Source organism: Temnothorax longispinosus, chromosome 1, assembly GCF_030848805.1.
Source record: "Temnothorax longispinosus isolate EJ_2023e chromosome 1, Tlon_JGU_v1, whole genome shotgun sequence".
Lineage (NCBI taxonomy): Eukaryota > Metazoa > Arthropoda > Insecta > Hymenoptera > Formicidae > Temnothorax > Temnothorax longispinosus.
In genome coordinates, this window is record NC_092358.1 from 9903471 (window position 1) to 9922890 (window position 19420).

The following is a 19420-nucleotide window of genomic DNA, read 5'->3' on the forward strand; positions in this document are numbered from 1 at the left end:
AACTCGTGTTGCAATCGCATACTTTTTTTCTTTCCATGAAAACAGACGACGAAAAATTGGCATGATGATTTTTCCACGTTCTACATATCCTCCAATACTACGAATGTGCGATTCGATAAATTTTGGAAATTCTAGAGATCAAAATTTTTAAAATTTTCTTGCGGATATCAATTTTTACTTCAGATTTAAATTTAACTATAAAATAATTTTATACTTCTCTTACTTTCTTCAGTCATAAAAGCATATTCATGATTTTGGAATAAGAGGGACGATATCACTGTACGCGATATTAAAACTGTGGCGTTTGATGGGAACGCATTGATTGCGGCGAGCGGCGATTAAACGCTGATTAGGACTAATTATCGAGCGGCGCGCATTTACAGAATCCGCCGTTTATAATTCCTCTCGGGAAGGAGGAGACTTCCCATACGATTCGCCTCCAGGTTTCCACGTGCGGACGCGCACGTAGACACGCACTGGAAAGTCCGCGCATTCGGTAAACGCACGCCGTACGTTGAACTCGCTCTCGTCGTATTCGCCGACGACGAAGGGGGCAAAAACCCCGAAGAGCCTATATCACGGCAGAAAAAAGTTTCTCGGCAACCTTCTAACTATAAACCTCTGATTAAAAATGGAACGCGCGGGAAAAGGGACCGGGGGCAGCATCGAGGAGGAGCGGCAGATGCCACGCTAACTGATTATTGTTCAACACCAGGGGATTGCATCTCACCACGTCGCGTTATTGCATGTTTGTACCGTCTAATAGGATAGACTGCATTCTTCCGAAACGCACGTTTTCCTACGATTTATCAGAAATTTCGCACGGCCGTGCGCGGACAACGTGGCGCCTCCTCGTAACTAACTACTGCCAATTAATTATCCAATTAACTTCCAAGTAACGGTAATGTTGTTTGTCCTGGCACGAAACGCAGGTAAACGCGATGCACTGTGGTACCGCACGGAAAAAAAAAGTCACGGTTTTATATGTAGATGCTTCGTTTAATGAAGGAGAGAAATGGGATCAGAGCAGTTCTTAATGTTACAATAGTTAATTATTTTATTCGCAATTAAAAAAGCCTAGATTCTGTCTAATCTCACATAAATAAATAATCTTTCGTGTACTTTTTTTATTTCGGCGGGTAGCTAAAGATTAAAGTGCCACGTATGGAGTATCGAAGTTGCTTTCCACCTACGTCTGCTCCCTCGTACTAGCTATGAAATTTAAGAAAACTTGAAAAAAATTATAAGAAATAAATTTCGCGCTCAGATTATCGCAAATAATCACGAGTGATATTATTCGAAATTGCAATTGTCGGGACACAAATCCTCCACATAAGTCGATTTCGTCGCGATCTCGATTCCACCTCCATTCACTTCAAATCAAAGTTCCGCGCATCTTTTGCATCATCCCCGAGGAAAACCGAGAACTTTTCACAAAAGTTGGCGTGATACAACTTCGAGAGATGCACCCTCTGAGCTCGATCGCGTACAAGAACGTGGAGCGAGAAGAAGAGGACACGTCGTCGTCGGCAGGACGGTCGCGGCAGAAGAAGTGGAAGAGGAAAAGGAAGAAGAAGTAGCGGGGCGGAGACGGAACTCTGTCGTAAATCACCGGCAGTACGGAATAACTGGCAAAAGCGCGATAAATCAGGGATCCCCGGGCACCGAATTAGGAAATTGCCTGCTTAAAAACCGCAATGACGTTAATCCCGGCGTGCCGGCGAGCGAGCGAGCGAGCGAGCCAGAGCGAGTGCGCTGCCGTTCGACGCGCGTATATCGGCAATCCAGAAAATAAAACTGATTCGGCCAAGGAGCGATTCCTGGGTGGAATAATGCGGAATAAAATCAACGTAACTCAATCGCGCTTGTCTTTCGAGATCAGCCTCTCCGTCTTCGCCGCTGATAAATGTTCGATATACACCACGGACTACCTGTATACGGAAGTAGCTCGTTTTTCTAATTTGCCGCGTCTGTGCCGCGGGTATATTAGGATAAAGCGTTGTTTGGGGACGAACGTAAGGCACGGTGATATTCGATTCGACCTACGGTCTCACGAAAACGAAATCACGCCAGTTCTCATGCCGGCGCGGCGAGATCCCAAGAGGAGATAATTGATATTTAGATAAGCAATTACACTGGATATTTTATCCTGTACCTCTCATTTCAAATCGTGAAATTTTGTTAGAAGATACGATAAGTTTCTTTTGAGAATTTTATCTATCTCATTTGTTTAACGCTCCTTATTTGTTAAACTTAATAAAAGTAAATTAAATCATGGAAACTAAATCTTTCAAAATTTATAAAGACATTTGTACACGTTCACTAATGATCCTAGCGGCCGCCGGTTTCGAGAATTCGAAACGCATAATGCGTAGCTGATAGACATCTACGACGGACTGTGACATTCAATATTGTCAGATTTTCGACGGGATACCTGACAATTGACCGGAATTAATGGCTAACCGGTGCGCGAGCCGATCGCCAGCCGGTCCAACTTCCCTTCCGGAACATGAAACGGCGCGTTAATGAGTTTTGCCCCGCGGCAGTGGGCCTAAACACACATAAACGTAAGCGAGCCGTGCCGACGCGATGAGCGGTAAGCATAAGCGATCGGCAAGCGACATTATACGACGCGGTAATCGATTACGACGCAATCGACTGCCGGCGCAAACGCGAGTCGGCGGGCCGCGGCGGGCCGGACCTGACGAACACGAATGGACAGACGTTCCGCTTCGGCGCATTAATCAAGTTATTAATTATGTAGTCCTCATGCTAATTGAGCCTGTAATCTGCTCGCGTTGCCGTAAAATATCCACGTCGATTTACGTATGGGGCCGAATGCGACAACAATACGTTATCGTTATTATCGCCGTCCTACCATGACGTGCGCGTTCCGTTTCCGCGTTGAAATTACAACGACTTGAACTCTACTTTCTACTAGCAGATGGAAAATGAGATTTAATGAGAAATGCCACGATATTGTGATTTTTTAAATAAAATGTCAGAATTATATTTGACACTTGATTCCTATTTATATTCTTCATCTTTCTATACTTTTATCTTTTTTTATATCAACCAATATAAGTTTGCTACTCAATTAACATAAAAAATGCTGATATATTACATTACTGACGGGTCTTTTTCAAAACTTTTACAGAATGCTTCGCATTTAACTATTAAACATGAACGGTTAAATTTCTGTTGCAGGAGATAGCGACCAGGAAATGGAGAAAAGCCGGAAAGGCGATAATCAGCAGGCAACCGCACAAGGATATTCTTAACTTCGAGAAACGAATTTATTCTTCGCGCAACTTCTGTTCCACGATCGAGTTTAGCAAAGTATCTTGCGCTTCGCTTGAACAATAAATAAATATTCCAACTCACTGAGGGTTCTTATCTTCCAGCAAAAACCCCACGATCTTTAGGCAATAACCGCGGTGGACTCGCTAATCCGCCGATCAAATTAATCGGAATACGCACTTCCACGCGCTGATAAAAAATGCCGCCAAAAACATGTCAGCTTTGGAACATTAATCAAGAACGGGATAAAAAGATAATATTAACGCTTAGTCGGCCGACAGTGGCCAACATCAAAGGACCTCCCCTTTTTTCCTCGTTTACAGTGGCGTACTTAGAATTTTTAGATTCTTGTGGAAACTCCATTTTATCCTTGTTAACGTTTAACATAGTAATTTCAGATTTCTAATATATTCTAAGGTATTATTATATAGTACTAAAGAATTAAAATAAATGTCTAATGTTATAGTCTAATATTATTTTATATAACGCCAAAAGAAAAGATTCCTGTAAAATCCTTGAAAATAAATATGTCTTTGCACAATGCATCAAAATAATTTGAACTAACGGTTATTAATATACAAATAAGATCCTGATTTAATGATTCCATTCTTTTGCATATTTTCTATAGCTAATTTCTTGTTTCTATGCCGAAAAAGACTCGTTGCTAAGTTGCTTATTCTTGTTCGTCACTATTTTCATTTCGCCGTACAGCTACGGGCCTGATCGGCTCGCTACCCTTCGCCAATGTGATCGTTTTAGAATCCTCGGCGGCACCTGCCGTGCAACCTGGGGCAGCGCGCTCCGCACGTAAGTATATACGAGTAAGTATACACTTAGTCCTCGTGTGCAGGCTGCGTGCCGCGCGGAGAGGCCGCGCGGCTACGGTTATTACACGCGTCACGCGGCATTCCGTACGGTCACGCACCCTCCCTCCTCCCACCCTCCCACGGAAGCCCCCGAAGGAGGGACCCTTATCGTCATCCTCTATCTTGTCAGCCATACGCAACCCCATTAAACCACTTGCGATGTGCCTTACACGACTCAAAGGCCGTTGTCGTTCGTTCCAAGAAACAAGACCTCTGTACACGAAGCCAAACTATGTCTACTACTTTACCATTTCTAATTCTCTAGTAGTCTACTTCGTGCGCGACTCGAGCTGAAAAGTGCAAAAGGACACCGATTCACCGACTAAAATTTCAGATGTTGAAATATCCTCGTAGAAATCTGAACCGATGTAAAATGTCACCAAAGTAATTTTTTAATAAATAACATCTCTTTTACATATAGACGATGATTTTTTTATAAATGTAGATAAGTTCGAATGAAACGAATACAAGCGATATGAATAATTCACAGAAAGCTATGATTGTAAAAAATATTTACAGACAGAGGAGTAGTGTTTAGCGAAGATCGAACAAAACATCGCTATTGGTTTATGTTATGAAAAAAAATAACCGCGCACCTCACCGTAAAATAGCTTTCTCTCTCTATAGCGCTCCTCCTCTTACGCACGGGTGAAAAAATTAAGATTGGCACCTGCGTCACCTCGCACACAACTTTGGCAAGATAGAAATCGAGTAAAACTTCTTTTCATACCGCTCTTACCAAACGAACTTTGCCCGTTGCTTATGAAACCTGCATAATTTCAGAACAATTGTTCGATGAAAAAGTATTTTACTTCGTGTTTTTAGTGATCAATTTAGAATTGGTTCCAAATCTCGTCCGAATCAAATTCTTAATCGCTTTCTTTTCTCTTTTAAGTTTCTTTCGAATTTAAGAGAATAGATGTGTCTTAAAATTGAATAGAAAAATATGTCAAATATTTTAATATATAATTATATAGCATTTTCTTTTCTTAATTATAAATTCTTCAAAAAGTCACGAATTTAATATGATAATCTAACGCGATTGGAGGAGATTTCCAGCATGCGCTCTCTCTCTTTTTCTCTGTCTATGATGAATTTTTTTCATAATCTTACGATTTTACGGCCTTTTCCTACTTTGGTGGAATTTTTGCACAAAATACGTCGATCTAAGTACGTTTTCATTATGTCAGTAGCCAGAGTCACAACCGAAACGTGTTGAAGAGTCGCAATATCCCCCGAATACCATCCCTCTAAGATCTTCTGGCCCCGAATAAACTCGTTCGGTAGGATTCCCGCGAGTTACCACACGCGGCGTGAGCAATTCCGTCGAGCTATCGGCCGCCAATATCAAAAGCGAATGTCGGGGAAACGGACGAACGAACGATCTCTCCAGCATCCATCGAGAGGGAACAAGCCGGGGAGTGCGAGCCGGGAAATTTTCTCAGCCGAGAAAAAGAAGATGGTCGATCTCCGTGGAGGAGAGCGGTGGCGGAACGGACACGATATAGTCGCTGATGGGCATACATATATATAATATATATATATGTACATACATACATACGTACGCCTCTCTTTGATATAGTGCGAAATCGTAGCGTCTTGAGGAGGCGGAAGGCGGAGAGAAGAACCGCCGCCGTTATCAGCTCGTGGCGGGATTGGCCGAGCAGGGGGACGCGGGGCTCCGTCGGCAGCCAATGGCGTCCTGGTCTCGGCTTTTCAAGGATTCTGCCCCCCGAAATCCGGCGTGTCCTGTGCGCGACGTACACGCGCGCGCGAGCCCGTCCTCAATGTACACGAAACCCCCCGACTTTTCCAACCCCGTACACACGCACATACATCAAGGCCGCTGCCCACCGGTCGCCGGGGTTCACCATCGCCGCCGACGCGGTCGGATGTCCAGCTATTTCGTATATTCCACCCTCTGCCAACCCCACGACGACCTCGCTCGTCGCTCTCCGCCCGGTCCGTCCTTCCCCTTTCTTGCGAACATCTCTCCAGAAAGCATCTCCGATTCGCGTCACAATGATCCAGCTTTTTCTCCGCTTTCTGGGATTTCGAGGAAAGCTCGAAAGGCTGATGATGGTGGTAAGGTATTACGAAAGAAAGAAAACGCGACTTGTGTGTAGCCTTCACATACCATTTCGGGATAATGCGAATAGAATTTATATAAGGTTTTATAAATCCCCTTACACGTATGCATAATTGTTTGTAATCTCGTGATAATAGTGACTTGTTCTTCTCCAAGAATCAACCGATATCCTCTTAATAAATTAATAAAATATTTTTTTGCGCGGTTTATTACCGATATACTTATATGAAACAAATATTGTATTAATATTTACTTTGAATTATCTTATTTCAACAAAGATGTTATTTAATATTTTAAAATGTCGAAAGATCTGACATTAACAATTACACACTACAAATTACTATACACAATATTACAAAATAAAGAATATGATAATATAAAATAATAACGGAAAAATCATTTAAATTAAGCTAATTGCCGCTGTTGTCGAACAAAATTTATATCAAAACGTTATCTTTTCAATGTGCAATTTTCTACATACAGTAGATAATAAAATAGACGAAATTATATACAGTCGTTTAAAAAGTTGGTAAGACGACGAGCGGAGATATATAAAAGACGAGACCGAAATCGCAGCTTCCACTTCAAGGCACTTTCCGCCAGTTGCCGCAACTGTTTCTCCACTTGCGAAAAGAATTATGAAGGCGCTGCGAGTGACATCGCGCGATGCCGACAACAATATAAGAGCACCTTTAAGGACACCCACTCTTGTCTTCTAGAGTTCCCCGATATTTTCCTCGGTTTCTTTAACTTTTTATCGGCTTTTTATCGGCAGTTACGGAGAAATGCGAAAAAAAGTGAATACAGCAGAAGTGTCCTCAATACGATGGCTGTTTGCAACGATTGAACGAAACTATTGAAGAAGATAAACGCCGAAATAGAAAATATTTTTAGTAATAATATCCACTGTGTAAAACGCGACGATACATTTGCTACGGAACTCAATCGTAAAAATGACGTGGCGTGCTCGTTAGAAACACATACTCTGATTTTTGCGCTGCTAATATAGCGCTCTAATGTATTCGCGTCGGGGCATTGGTCGACTAATTGTAAGTAACTCTCGCATCGGGTGCGTTTTTCTACATGGCGATCGCACCGTTACGGTGCAATCCGCGTCTTTTGTGTCCAATTAACGCCGAAGATCTCTCCAGACGGCACTCTCGGCGATACAGGTGAACGATAAACGTGGGCAGTAAATAAGCGCGGCGAGCCCGGGAGAAGGAGAAAAGAACCGAGTCGCACAAAGGAGAACAGGACTACGCTATTGATAACATTATCATAAAAGCGACGTTAAATGGTCAGTCGCGAGGTTACACCGACGCCACGCATCGCTGCCGACGAACGACTCTATAAATGCGTTTACTTTGAGCCGTAAAAGCGCCGTACTTCGTCTGGCACCGTTAAACGTATACGTACATTGGCAGGCACACACGTACACACGCACACACACACACACACACACGCGGATGCAATGTATGCTGCGATGTCTGTGTGTGTTTGTACGATGCAGGAAGGAACGGGAACGTCGACGAAGCACCCGGCGCTTTACGGTAAAAGCCCTCTTTGAGTGATCCGTTTATTGGTTGCTAAACATCGATATATTGCTTTCGGGGTTGCGCAAAGAGCCGCGCTGTGTCCTCCGTATACATATATGCATACGTATACGGTAGGCACGTCTCTTTCTTTCCCTCTTTCGCGTTCGAACAAGTATATATACATAAAAATATAAAAAAAAATATATATTTTTCTAAGTATATATATATAAATATATAAAAAATATATATACATATATGTATACACATGTATATGTATACACGAAACACGAGGTGCGCATATAATACCGTAGTCCCGAGCGTATCACGCTTTCTGAGCTTTTGAAAGCACCGCGACGACGTCGCGGGTCGTCGGCGCGCCGTGAGGCGAATAAATATCTACAAGCCTCCTCTTCGAGCAGATACTACCGATTTCCAGATAAATCCCGCGAAAATACCACGTTAACACCTTGAGCCGTTATTTTCACCGCGTGTCCACCGTTAAATGCCTTTCACAAACATGACTTTATTCAATTCTTTCACTACACTGTTAAATTCGTAGTGTTAAATTATATTGGAGTCATTTTTAATCATTCCTATAAGTCGCTACTGCTTCTATTCAATATGCTGTTAATTTAACTAAAACAATGTTCATTTAACTAAACTAATGAAGTTAATAACAATACCTTTTTGTGTTAAAATAATATATTTTGACACACATGGTAATTATTTGACTCAAGGCAGTTTAAATTTCAGCCTTTAATATTTAACAGTATATACTAGTATACCTTAGATATTTAGAGTGTAAAAATAATCTCACGATATACTCCTCTCTCCCTCTTTTGCACATTTTTTTTAATAAATAAATCAAAATACAATATCAAGATATATCTGGTTTACTTTGGGAATTACGCAACGAATTTAAATTAGGAGGTAAATGCGATGTCTATCTATTTTAATAGCTCTCGAAAGATATAAAATACGATAATATCGCTTCTGCGGCCGAAGCGCTTTAAGATATTCCGATCGTGTAACGAAACGCGTCAACGGCGATTCACGTGTGGATTGCAACGTACGTATGGATACACACGGATTTGCTGACGTATCCACTGCACGTGCACGTGTGTACACTAAAGACGCGTCTTTAGGGAAGAGCGACGGATGATCGATCGACGATTTCTCGGGATAAAACGTGGAATCAACGTGGCTTCATCTCGCTTCATCGAGACGTCCTTAAAGCTTACCCATTCCCGTCATGATCTCGAGGAGTGCCATCACGAGAAATAAGTATAAAAAAACAGATATAATATTACGAGACGGGCATAAGGATAATATGCACGATTATCCGTTTCACGCAATGGCTATTTCCTATTATCGTCTAAAAGCGTAGACGCATTATAGAAAAAAAGAATATTCTTGATTTAAAAATGTCTTTAGTTTCAACGTGGAAATTTCGAAATGAGATTATATTGCGTTAAACGAAGAAAATTTCCTTGAATAAAATATTTTATATGTAGTTCAACCAAGAAAAAAAATTGAAATAAAAAGTTTAAATTATTTTTATAAGAAGATTATAGATTGTTACGTATATACGAGTATATAAGTTTTAATTTGACACTTCTTCTTTTCTATGTGTGAAAAGAAATAATTTCTTCATTCATTTATTTAAATATCGAGTATTTTTTCTTACGAATACTCATTTCGAAAACAATAGGTGACAGCATTGCCATGAAACAGACATCCTGTATTTCATACGAATTAAAATTGTACGTATCGCGATATTCGCGATATCAATATTGCGCGGATCTTAAAATGCCCGAAAATCTTGGCCAGCAGCAAGCCATTACCGTAACGACCTCAAAATTTACATGAAATTGCTTATTAAATTACTAAGTTTTTTGGGATGATTTAATGATACCAAAGGCCATTTGTCTCCTCGGCTTTTATTTTCTCCCTCCCTGTTAATAAAGCGATGCGGTTAGGCTTTACGCCCGCGCTCGGAAGTTTACCGCATAATTCTCTACTTCCGCTAATTCCGCTAAACGAATTCACGTAACTTGATCGCGCGTTTTCTCAATGGGCATTTCTTCTAAGCTCAAGAGCATCCATCTTTGTACAAATTTTAAAATCCATATCAAATCGAGTTCTACGAAGATGTAAGATTTAAAAGCCAATTGTACAATGAGCTCTTTCAAATCTTTGTTGAGAATTTCAAAAGTAAATCAGTACAAAAATTAATGCGTAATGCGTACACTAATTTGAAAACGTTTCTTTTTCTTCAAGAAGAACAATTTAAGGAAAAATATATTATAGCTATAGAAAATATTTTCTTTTGTCTATATACTTTATTCATTTATTGTGTATTCTAAAAGGGTTAGTTATGACGTGTATCTCGGTCGAAAATTAAGAAGATTAATTGCAAATTTTTGCACGCAATTTTTCCTTATTCCCGGTATTGGGTTCCATCATATTGCGACGCGACCCGCGATATTTTTGTTCAAATACCTAAATATCGAGATTGCGCCGCGGATGGAAACCGACAACCGTCCCTATTCGAAGAGCGTGGCATAGCCGCGGATAGTAATAATAGTAGCGGGAATATTCGGCGGTATGTTACGCGCGGGTGTGCGCGGCTTTGCGGGAAGTCAGTTGGCAACATGTGGTTCGACGAACGCAATCTGTCACTGACATTTCGAATTAAACTTGTTGAAGACCAACCCTCTCCTGTAACTTTTACCAGTAGAAAATGACAAAAAAGAGAGCGAGAGAGGAATTGGTCACCGAACGTACGTGATGAAATTTATGTGAAACTATAGGAGCGCCGAATTTGACCGGCAAAATTTCCTATTACAAATCCAATAATCGATTGATATAATAAAAAAAATTCTTTGCATGGGAAATCTTGCTCGTCCTGATATAAACATTTTTAATCTTATTTAAATATAAAAAGGATATTTATAGCAGCGGGTCTTTCAAATTAGTAGTTATCCTGCTGCGACTTAAACCGCTAATATTGCGGTTTAAAAACGAACGTGCCCGAATATATTCAATCGACTCGTTATGAAAATGCAGCGTAACGTCCCGCACGCGATACATGCAATTATCACATATAAATATATATCGAGCGGTTTGCGAATAAATATTCGCTCAGGTGCAAGACGGTGCGCTTCGAATCAGAGAGCACCGCCGGGTGCTTCCGGTCTATCGCGAAAGATATGCGGACTCTTCCGCTTTCCTTCCAACGGCGAGAGAGACGCTCGAGCTCGCGCGAGCGCCGAAAAAGGGTTCTCAACGGCCGTTTCCTCTTAGCCGCGGCTAAGCCGATATGCATTCATTATAATAAGAGATGGAAGGCGCGCCGCGCGCGGAGTGAAAAGTTCGAACGCGCGCCCCCCGGCTTATCAACTTCCTCTGAATTTTATATTATTTAAGGGAGGAGTACTTACCCCTCCCCCCTCCGCCAGTCCATCCTTGCATTCACCGGCATCTGCGCGCCTCTTTCCTCATCCTCCCGTGACGGCTGACGGTGCTCCCGTTGCGGCACGTAGCGGGAAAGGTTACCCCCTTAACTTTTCCTCTTCCGACACGGCGCGCAAAGGCGAAGTTCGCCCGGGCGCTTGTTATCATATTTATCTGTCGCTCTCGAAACGCGGAAACTTGGGACTTGTACGCGGACGCGGCTCGCGTTTTTTCGCGATCTCAATTCAACTTTACATTGCTGCGCGATTAATATTTTTTTTCTAACTAATTGTGAGACGTTAAGTACGTTCCAAACGCGCTCCCCCGCGTCTTGCCCACACTGGCGTCATCTGCAAGCACACGTACGCACGAAATAATGAGACTTAAGTAGGTCGATAACGTCAATGATACCGACCATCGATTTGTGAAAGATATAAATATAATGTATGACATAATATCTATGTAAATCTAACAATAAATAAATGAATGTTTGTGTATATATTTATAAGATATGTTTGTAAAAATATATTAAAGAAAATTATTTAATGCACGAAGTTTTGAATCGTGTATCACATCGACTGTTTTAATCCCTCTGGCGGAAAAAAATTTCTATGAATAACTACAAAATTTAACTAGAAATAGAAATTTGTACATTTTTGTTGAAATATTTAATTTTTTGTAGAAATGGTTATTTTTTTGTAGAAATATCTACAAAATAGTACCACAAATTACAATGTTCTCAAATCAAGAAATTATTGCAAGTAGTATTTTATAAAAAACTACAAATTATAAAAAATAGTACACAAAAATCTACAAATTTTAAAAATTTAAGAAGAAACAAAATCTTAAAAAATTAAAACATCTGCTTACTTGTAGAATACTATAAAAATTTACAAGTGTTCCAATTCTAGCATTTTCATGTAGGATTTTGTAGTACTTTTTAAATTCATGTAGAATTTAATAGATTCTGCACTGAAAAAAAAATTTATTTGATTTAAGTAAATATATTAACTTGAAATATATTTACTTGAATTAAATAATTATTTATTAAAATCTAGCAAATTTTTTTACTTTTAAGAAAATATTTATTTGCGTAAAAGTAATTTATGTCCTTAATAAATATTTACTCACATGAAGAAATCGTTATTTTAAATCAAATAATATTTTCTTAAAACTGTGAAATAATTTTCTTACATGTAATAAATGCATTTACTTAAAAGTAGTAGCCAATTTCAAATAAATATTTGTTTAATTTAAGTTTTAAAATTACTTGAATAAAAAAAATATTTATTTAATTCAAGAAAACCAATTTAGTAATACTGGGATACTAAAAGCAAACAAATAATCACTTTCAATAACGAAATATATATTTTGTTTTAATAAATATTTCTTTGACTCAAGCAATTCATATCTGTACATAATTAAATATTTTAGGCATATATATTTACTTGATGAAAATAAATATTATTTTGAATAAATAAAATGAAAACTTTGGTTTTTGAAAAATTCAACTACAAAATAATTTACTTGATCTGAGAGAATGTTAACTTGAATCAAAGCGTTGGTGTTTGAAAACGAAGAATATATTTCTTTATAATTGGTAAATAATTATGTACTTAAATCAAAGATACCATTACTTTGGAATTAGAAAATATTCACTTTTATCCAGTAAATAAATTACTTAGTATCGATAAATATGTTTAACAAATATTTACTTAAATGACAGAAATCATTAGCTTGGTATCAGAAAATATTTACTTCAAACCAGAAAATACATTATTTTAATATCCATAAATATGTCTAACAAATATTTACTTAAATGACAGAAATCATTAGCTTGGTATCAGAAAATATTTACTTCAAACCAGAAAATACATTATTTTAATATCCATAAATATGTCTAACAAATATTTACTTAAATGACAGAAATCATTAGCTTGGTATCAGAAAATATTTACTTCAAACCAGAAAATACATTATTTTAATATCCATAAATATGTCTAACAAATATTTACTTAAATGACAGAAATCATTAGCTTGGTATCAGAAAATATTTACTTTAAACCAGAAAATACATTACTTTAATATCGATAAATATGTTTAACAAATATTTACTTAAATGACAGACATCATTAGCTTGGTATCAGAAAATATTTACTTCAAACCAGAAAATACATTACTTTAATATCGATAAATATGTTTAACAAATATTTACTTAAATGACAGAAATCATTAGCTTGGTATCAGAAAATATTTACTTCAAACCAGAAATTACTTTAATATCGATAAATATGTTTAACAAATATTTACTTTTTCTAAGAAAATATTTGCTCAAATCAAAGATTTGGTTTTTTGAAACCGACAACATATTTCTTTGTGATCAGTAAACAAATATTTAATGACCACAGAAACCATTCGTTCGAAATTAATAGTTATTTGTGTAACAAGTGTCGTAAGATGAAAATTCCCGGGTGCGGTTACCGCACTCGGGAATTTTCATCTTTACACACGACTTACACTCCTTATTTTATGTTGCAAGTGCCTGGAAAGTGGTCTATCACGCACGCGTAGCGTGCGTAATGGGGCACTTTCCATGCACGTGTTGCATAAAAAGTATTTATTTAATCTAAGATAATATTTGCTTAAATCAAAGTGTTAGCATTTTAAAATTATCAATATACTGTCGCCGGAAGCAAGAATGTCCATAACTACAATTTAATTTTTATGATAATATTCATGTAAAGTTCAGAAGTTTATCATTTACCGAAATCAAGTTCGTTTTCAATTTAAGTCTTAAACGTATATGATCAAAATATATAGATTTTATGGAAAATTTATTGAAAATTTATGGAAAATATAAATATGATTTGATGGAAAATCTTCTGAACTTTACATAAATATTAGAAAAGTAACAATTTGCAGTAACGGCGGCACTCTTGTTTCTGGCGGCAGTAAAAATTTACTTGAAATAAAGAAATTTCTGTGATAAAGAGTAGAAATATATATATTGTTATAATGATAGATACCACAAGCGTACGATTAGCTCAGCGTTAGCGTGTTAGGTTGCGACCCCGAACATCTTAGGTTCAAATCCCGTCGATGCGTTCTTAAATAAATGCGTAATTTTAATTAATTGTAATTAAAATAGAATATATATACGAAACAATAAATACAGATTACACTATAAAAATATTTAAAAAAAATAGAAACTATTTGAAAATTAAATTGAAATGGTTTTATATTTTCAAGTAAATATTTATTTTCTTTTGGTTAATATTTATTTGATTTAAGAAATGCAGATCTTGAGGCAAGATCTGATTGTCTTGAATCAACGAAATATTTAGTGTAAGTAGGCAAAAATTCATTGCATTTTAATTCATAAATCGAAATTGTTTTGTATTCTCAAGTAAATATTTATTTTTTTCCGGTTAATATTTATTTGATTTAAGAAATGCAGATCTTGAGGCAAGATCTGATTGTCTTGAATCAACGAAATATTTACTGTAAGTAAGTAACAATTCACTGAATTGTAATTCATACATCGAAATGGTTTTGTATTCTCAAGTAAATATTTATTTTCTGTAAGTTAATATTTATTTGATTTAAGAAATGCAGATCTTGAAGCAAGATCTGATTTTCTTGAATCAACGAAATATTTACTATAAGTAAGTAACAATTCACTGAATTGTAATTCATACATCGAAATGGTTTTGTATTCTCAAGTAAATATTTATTTTCTTTACGTTAATATTTATTTGATTTAAGAAATGCAGATCTTGAAGCAAGATCTGATTATCTTGAATCAACGAAATATTTACTATAAGTAGGCAAAAATTTATTGCATTTTAATTTATAAATCGAAATGGTTTTGTATTCTCAAGTAAATATTTATTTTCTTTAGGTTAATATTTATTTGATTTAAGAAATGCAGATCTTGAGGCAAGATCTGATTGTCTTGAATCAACGAAATATTTACTATAAGTAAGTAACAATTCATTGCATTTCAGTTCACGATTTTTCATTTTCTAGGAAATATTTATTTGTTCCAAAGAAAAATTGTATCTTGATTCAAATAAATATTTCTTTAGTACTATTGAACGAAATCATTTACTTGAAACAAGTCAAATTTCGTTAATTGTAATAAATTTTTTTTTCAGTGTGGCAATTATATTTTATAGTTTTTTAAATTTTGTAGAAATATTTCCGCCAGGGCCCGTATCTTATTTATCTCGTTTAAACTTTATATTACATACGTAAATCAGTGACACTGCCATAAAATTTAAATTATCACAATTTAAGCTAGCAGCGATGTAAAAAAAAAACAAATACGATTTCAAAAATAAAAGCGATGAAAATTATGAAATAAAAATAATGCATTTTGCAAAATTTTGTTGAATTAAGCTAAGATAAGCACATCATGCCGTTAGGTACATAATAACGCAGCACGTGTGCTCGTTATTGTTTTATCGTTATGCTAACAATAAAAAATTATACATGCGCGAGAGAGAGAGAGAGAGAGAGAGAGAGAGAGAGAGAGAGAGAGAGAGAGAGAGAATGTGTGTTTTGGCGATATATTTGCAGCGCTACTCATGTCAAATTACGATCCTTAAATGCGTGCCGCAAAGTGACGATACAATCTTGCAATTAAAAAAATCGTTCTTTTTTTAATTTTGTTTGCTCCGCCCGGCGGTCGCGACGGTAAACGCAAAGTGGCCGTACGTACGCGGACGCGCTCGACGTTGTAAGCAGTTGTAAGTACCATAAATGACGTATGAAGGCGTTTGCATGTAGGACATAGGGGTGAAACGCAGGTAAGGCATGCGAGCCGTGTCGAGCGCGACACGCGGGACGCTTATCACTCGCTGCGGTACAAATGACGTAAGTCGCGTCGCGCCAAAAGAGACACCGTAGTAGCTCGTTCGCGGCATCGACGATTTGTCGATTTAACGAGCGCGCGATCAAGTCAAATCTAGGCCTAAAACCTAGAGATCGATTATGTATATCTTGAAACGAGGTAAAAATTACAAAAGTGAACAGATTTACTAGATTTCAACAAATAAAATCGTAGACACTCTACTAAATTTCTTTATACTTTACATAATCGACCCCCTAACGCGGCTTCTCCTCGGCCGACCTTCTCGCACAAATCATACATCGCCTGCAGTTGCTATTACCGATTAAATTGCCGGATTCGAACGTTTAAAGAAACCTCGCGCGCCCGAGATTCCTTTAAACGAGAAATGTATCTCGATTATATAACAACGAAGGGAACACGTCGATAATTTTTTTTCAAATTAATTCAAATCTGGAAAAAAATATATTGCTACTATCAGATTTATACGTATTTCTCTTAACACGCTTATTTCGTGTATTACAGAGATGCAAGTCCAGTTGCTAGTTTACAGGATTCAACAATGTGATAATATTCAACACTGTTAATTAAGAAACACTTTACCATACTACAAAGTAGATATTTTTATAGTAGAAAAAAAATATATAATATACGCAGTAAACTTTCCTCTTCTCTCTCTTTCTCTCTTCCTTATTGTAAATAATAAAGTTTAATCGATGGTACATTATATCTTTAAATATATAATATAAAATAACATATATAATACGTGTGATAATTAATAAATAAACGGAAATAACAATATGTGACATATTTTACCGTTGAAATCAGTAATGTTAGGAAAATCAGAGAAGATATTATAGCTCTACCATATATAACGAACGAATCGATAATCAGAATAGGAGAGTTATATACCGTATCGTGCAAAATTACACCGTCGGCATTATACGTCCGAACTACGCCGCGAGCGCGTAGTTTCCACTGAATTTAGTTTTTGCAATTCCGCATGAGTGAACGCAACAGGCGGCACTTCCCACACGGCCGCACATCCGTGGTTTAAGCATCGCCGCCATCGCCGAATTCGAAAGACCTGAGAAAACTCCGTCACCGAGAGAGACGCCATGTTTTCCCGCGCGACTCCGTAGCCACCCGCGAACTGCCACCTAGGAGCCGGCGCGGGAAGCGTATCCGTAAACGACGATTTAACACGAAGGGTAAATCAAAGTTTACGCAATGCTCTTTTACTGACTGTTAGTGCAGTAGTGCATGTTAACTGTTAATAACAATAATGAGTTATGTGCTTAGAAATATATACTTATGGTAAACTAGTATGCTTTTTCCTGTAGACATAAATAGAATTATCTATCTCCCCCTATAGAAAAACCTAACACTATCGATGAGATACTATATACAATTATAAAAATAACCAGTCATAGGCAAATTTTTGTTACTATTGAAATTAATGAGCCCAATAGTTATATTATTATTATATGGAGGGGTAAAAACCACAGTGGTGTAAAGTCAAATATTTTTAAAAATTTGACTTACACTACTGTGATTTTTACCCCTCCTTATGTAGATGCATCATAAATAAGCACACACATTTATGACAATAATATTATCGTATATTGTTGTAAAATTGCCAGTGGAATTTTTTCCATGGTCATCGCCCGCATATATATAATGAAGCAAATATAATAATCATAAAAGTGCAATTTTTAATATAAATCAAATATTACTGTATACATATATGTATGTATATCCACGAAACATCAGGATCATAATAAATTATAAAATTAATATTATATTATAACATTATAAGCTGGTCATCCAAATTTTAGTATAACGACTTTCATTCCGTCTTGAATAGTACTTTAATAATATTTTCTAACTGAACCTTTATAAAACTGTTAAATCGGTAATGCCGACAAATATTAGATTCATGACAGTAGGCTCGAGAAAAGAAAGGAAATAAGGAATAAGATTTTGTAAAAAAATGTATTAATCTAGATCGAACTTCTCGAAGATTGCACGTTGTAAAATTCGTATATCTTCTCGGCGCATCTTAAGGGCTTAGATATTTGCTTTGCGCTTTACGTTCGATGTCTGTGCATTTCCTTCTTATTTTCGACCTATTTAAAAAAAATTATAGGGCAAAGGAAAAAGGCACACCCCCTTCACCCTCTCCTACACCGTAATAATCGACATGGCCAGAGAGAGAAGCGCGCGCGCCCTTCTTCAATATAAACCGTACCCGTAATGTAATGATTCCCACCCTCCACCAACGTTATATAAGAAAAACACCTCTCATCGCCCGATATACGGTCCTCGATATACGACCTCGATGTACGGTCAAACGGACAGAGAGCATTGGGTCAGTCAATGCATAATGCATGCGCCATGAGATTAGAAACGGGGATCGCGGAGCTACATATGATAGAGCTATTTTATATCTGAGAGCTTGCTAAACGCATATACTCACTCTCCTTTCGCCCTTCACTCCACTTTCACTCACGGCCCTTATGCCGCCGTAAAGACAGAATCCGTGGGTTTTTTTTTTTTTTTTTTTTTTTTTTTTTTTTTTAAGCGACTGAGCTATAACTTCTTCTTGAACACGACAACGTATTTTATTGCCTCTCTTTACTCGATTCGTTTCGGAATAAGGGAGACGGCAGAACGTATATAAGTATTATTTGATCTTGCATACAATACTAATATGAATTCGACGCTTTTCGAAGACAAGCGAAAAGCAAATTTACAAGATGACAATCAAGAAGTTATTGAGAAAGTTGTACAGCTATTATTTTGTAATAAATAAACAAAATGAAATTTGTTGGGGATTCCATGCAGTGATTCATTATCGTTAATTTTGTTTTTTTTTTCTTTATATATTATATATATTACATGTATTATTTTATAATATCTTCTGGATACGATTCTCGTCTATCACGTAGAATAAATGTAATTATCACGATACATACATAAGTATAGGAAACGCCGAGAGGCCCGAAATCAATTGACACGCGCCTGAGTTTGACGAGCGCCAATTAGAGCGATCTCCAGCGTTAATCCCCGCCAGAAAACCGTTTCCGAAAAAACTCGCGACACAGTCGTCCGGACACCTCGCAAATGTACACATCAATCATTACAAGCGATTTGAGCGAAGTCCGCGCTTCAACGGTCCGATTTCTGTGCGCAAACGAAACATTAAATAGAGAGACTTTCTTCTCGCTATCCGTTGGAAGGACAACAGCTAGGCCAGTGGTGCCTCCGCCCCGAGTGTCTCGGCGTTTCTAAACTCAATTCCGGACAATTAATAACAGAA

General features: G+C 37.3%; 1 long non-coding RNA gene across 1 annotated transcript in view; it reads left to right on the plus strand.

Moving 5' to 3' along the window:
- Nucleotides 1–3860, plus strand: part of LOC139811061 (uncharacterized) — a 153722-nt gene extending 149862 nt beyond the window's left edge. Inside the window, exon 4 of the long non-coding RNA XR_011731538.1 lies at nucleotides 3208–3860. This is a non-coding gene — a long non-coding RNA (uncharacterized lncRNA). The remainder of the gene's footprint in view (nucleotides 1–3207) is intronic.
- The last annotated feature ends 15560 nt before the right edge of the window (nucleotides 3861–19420 follow it).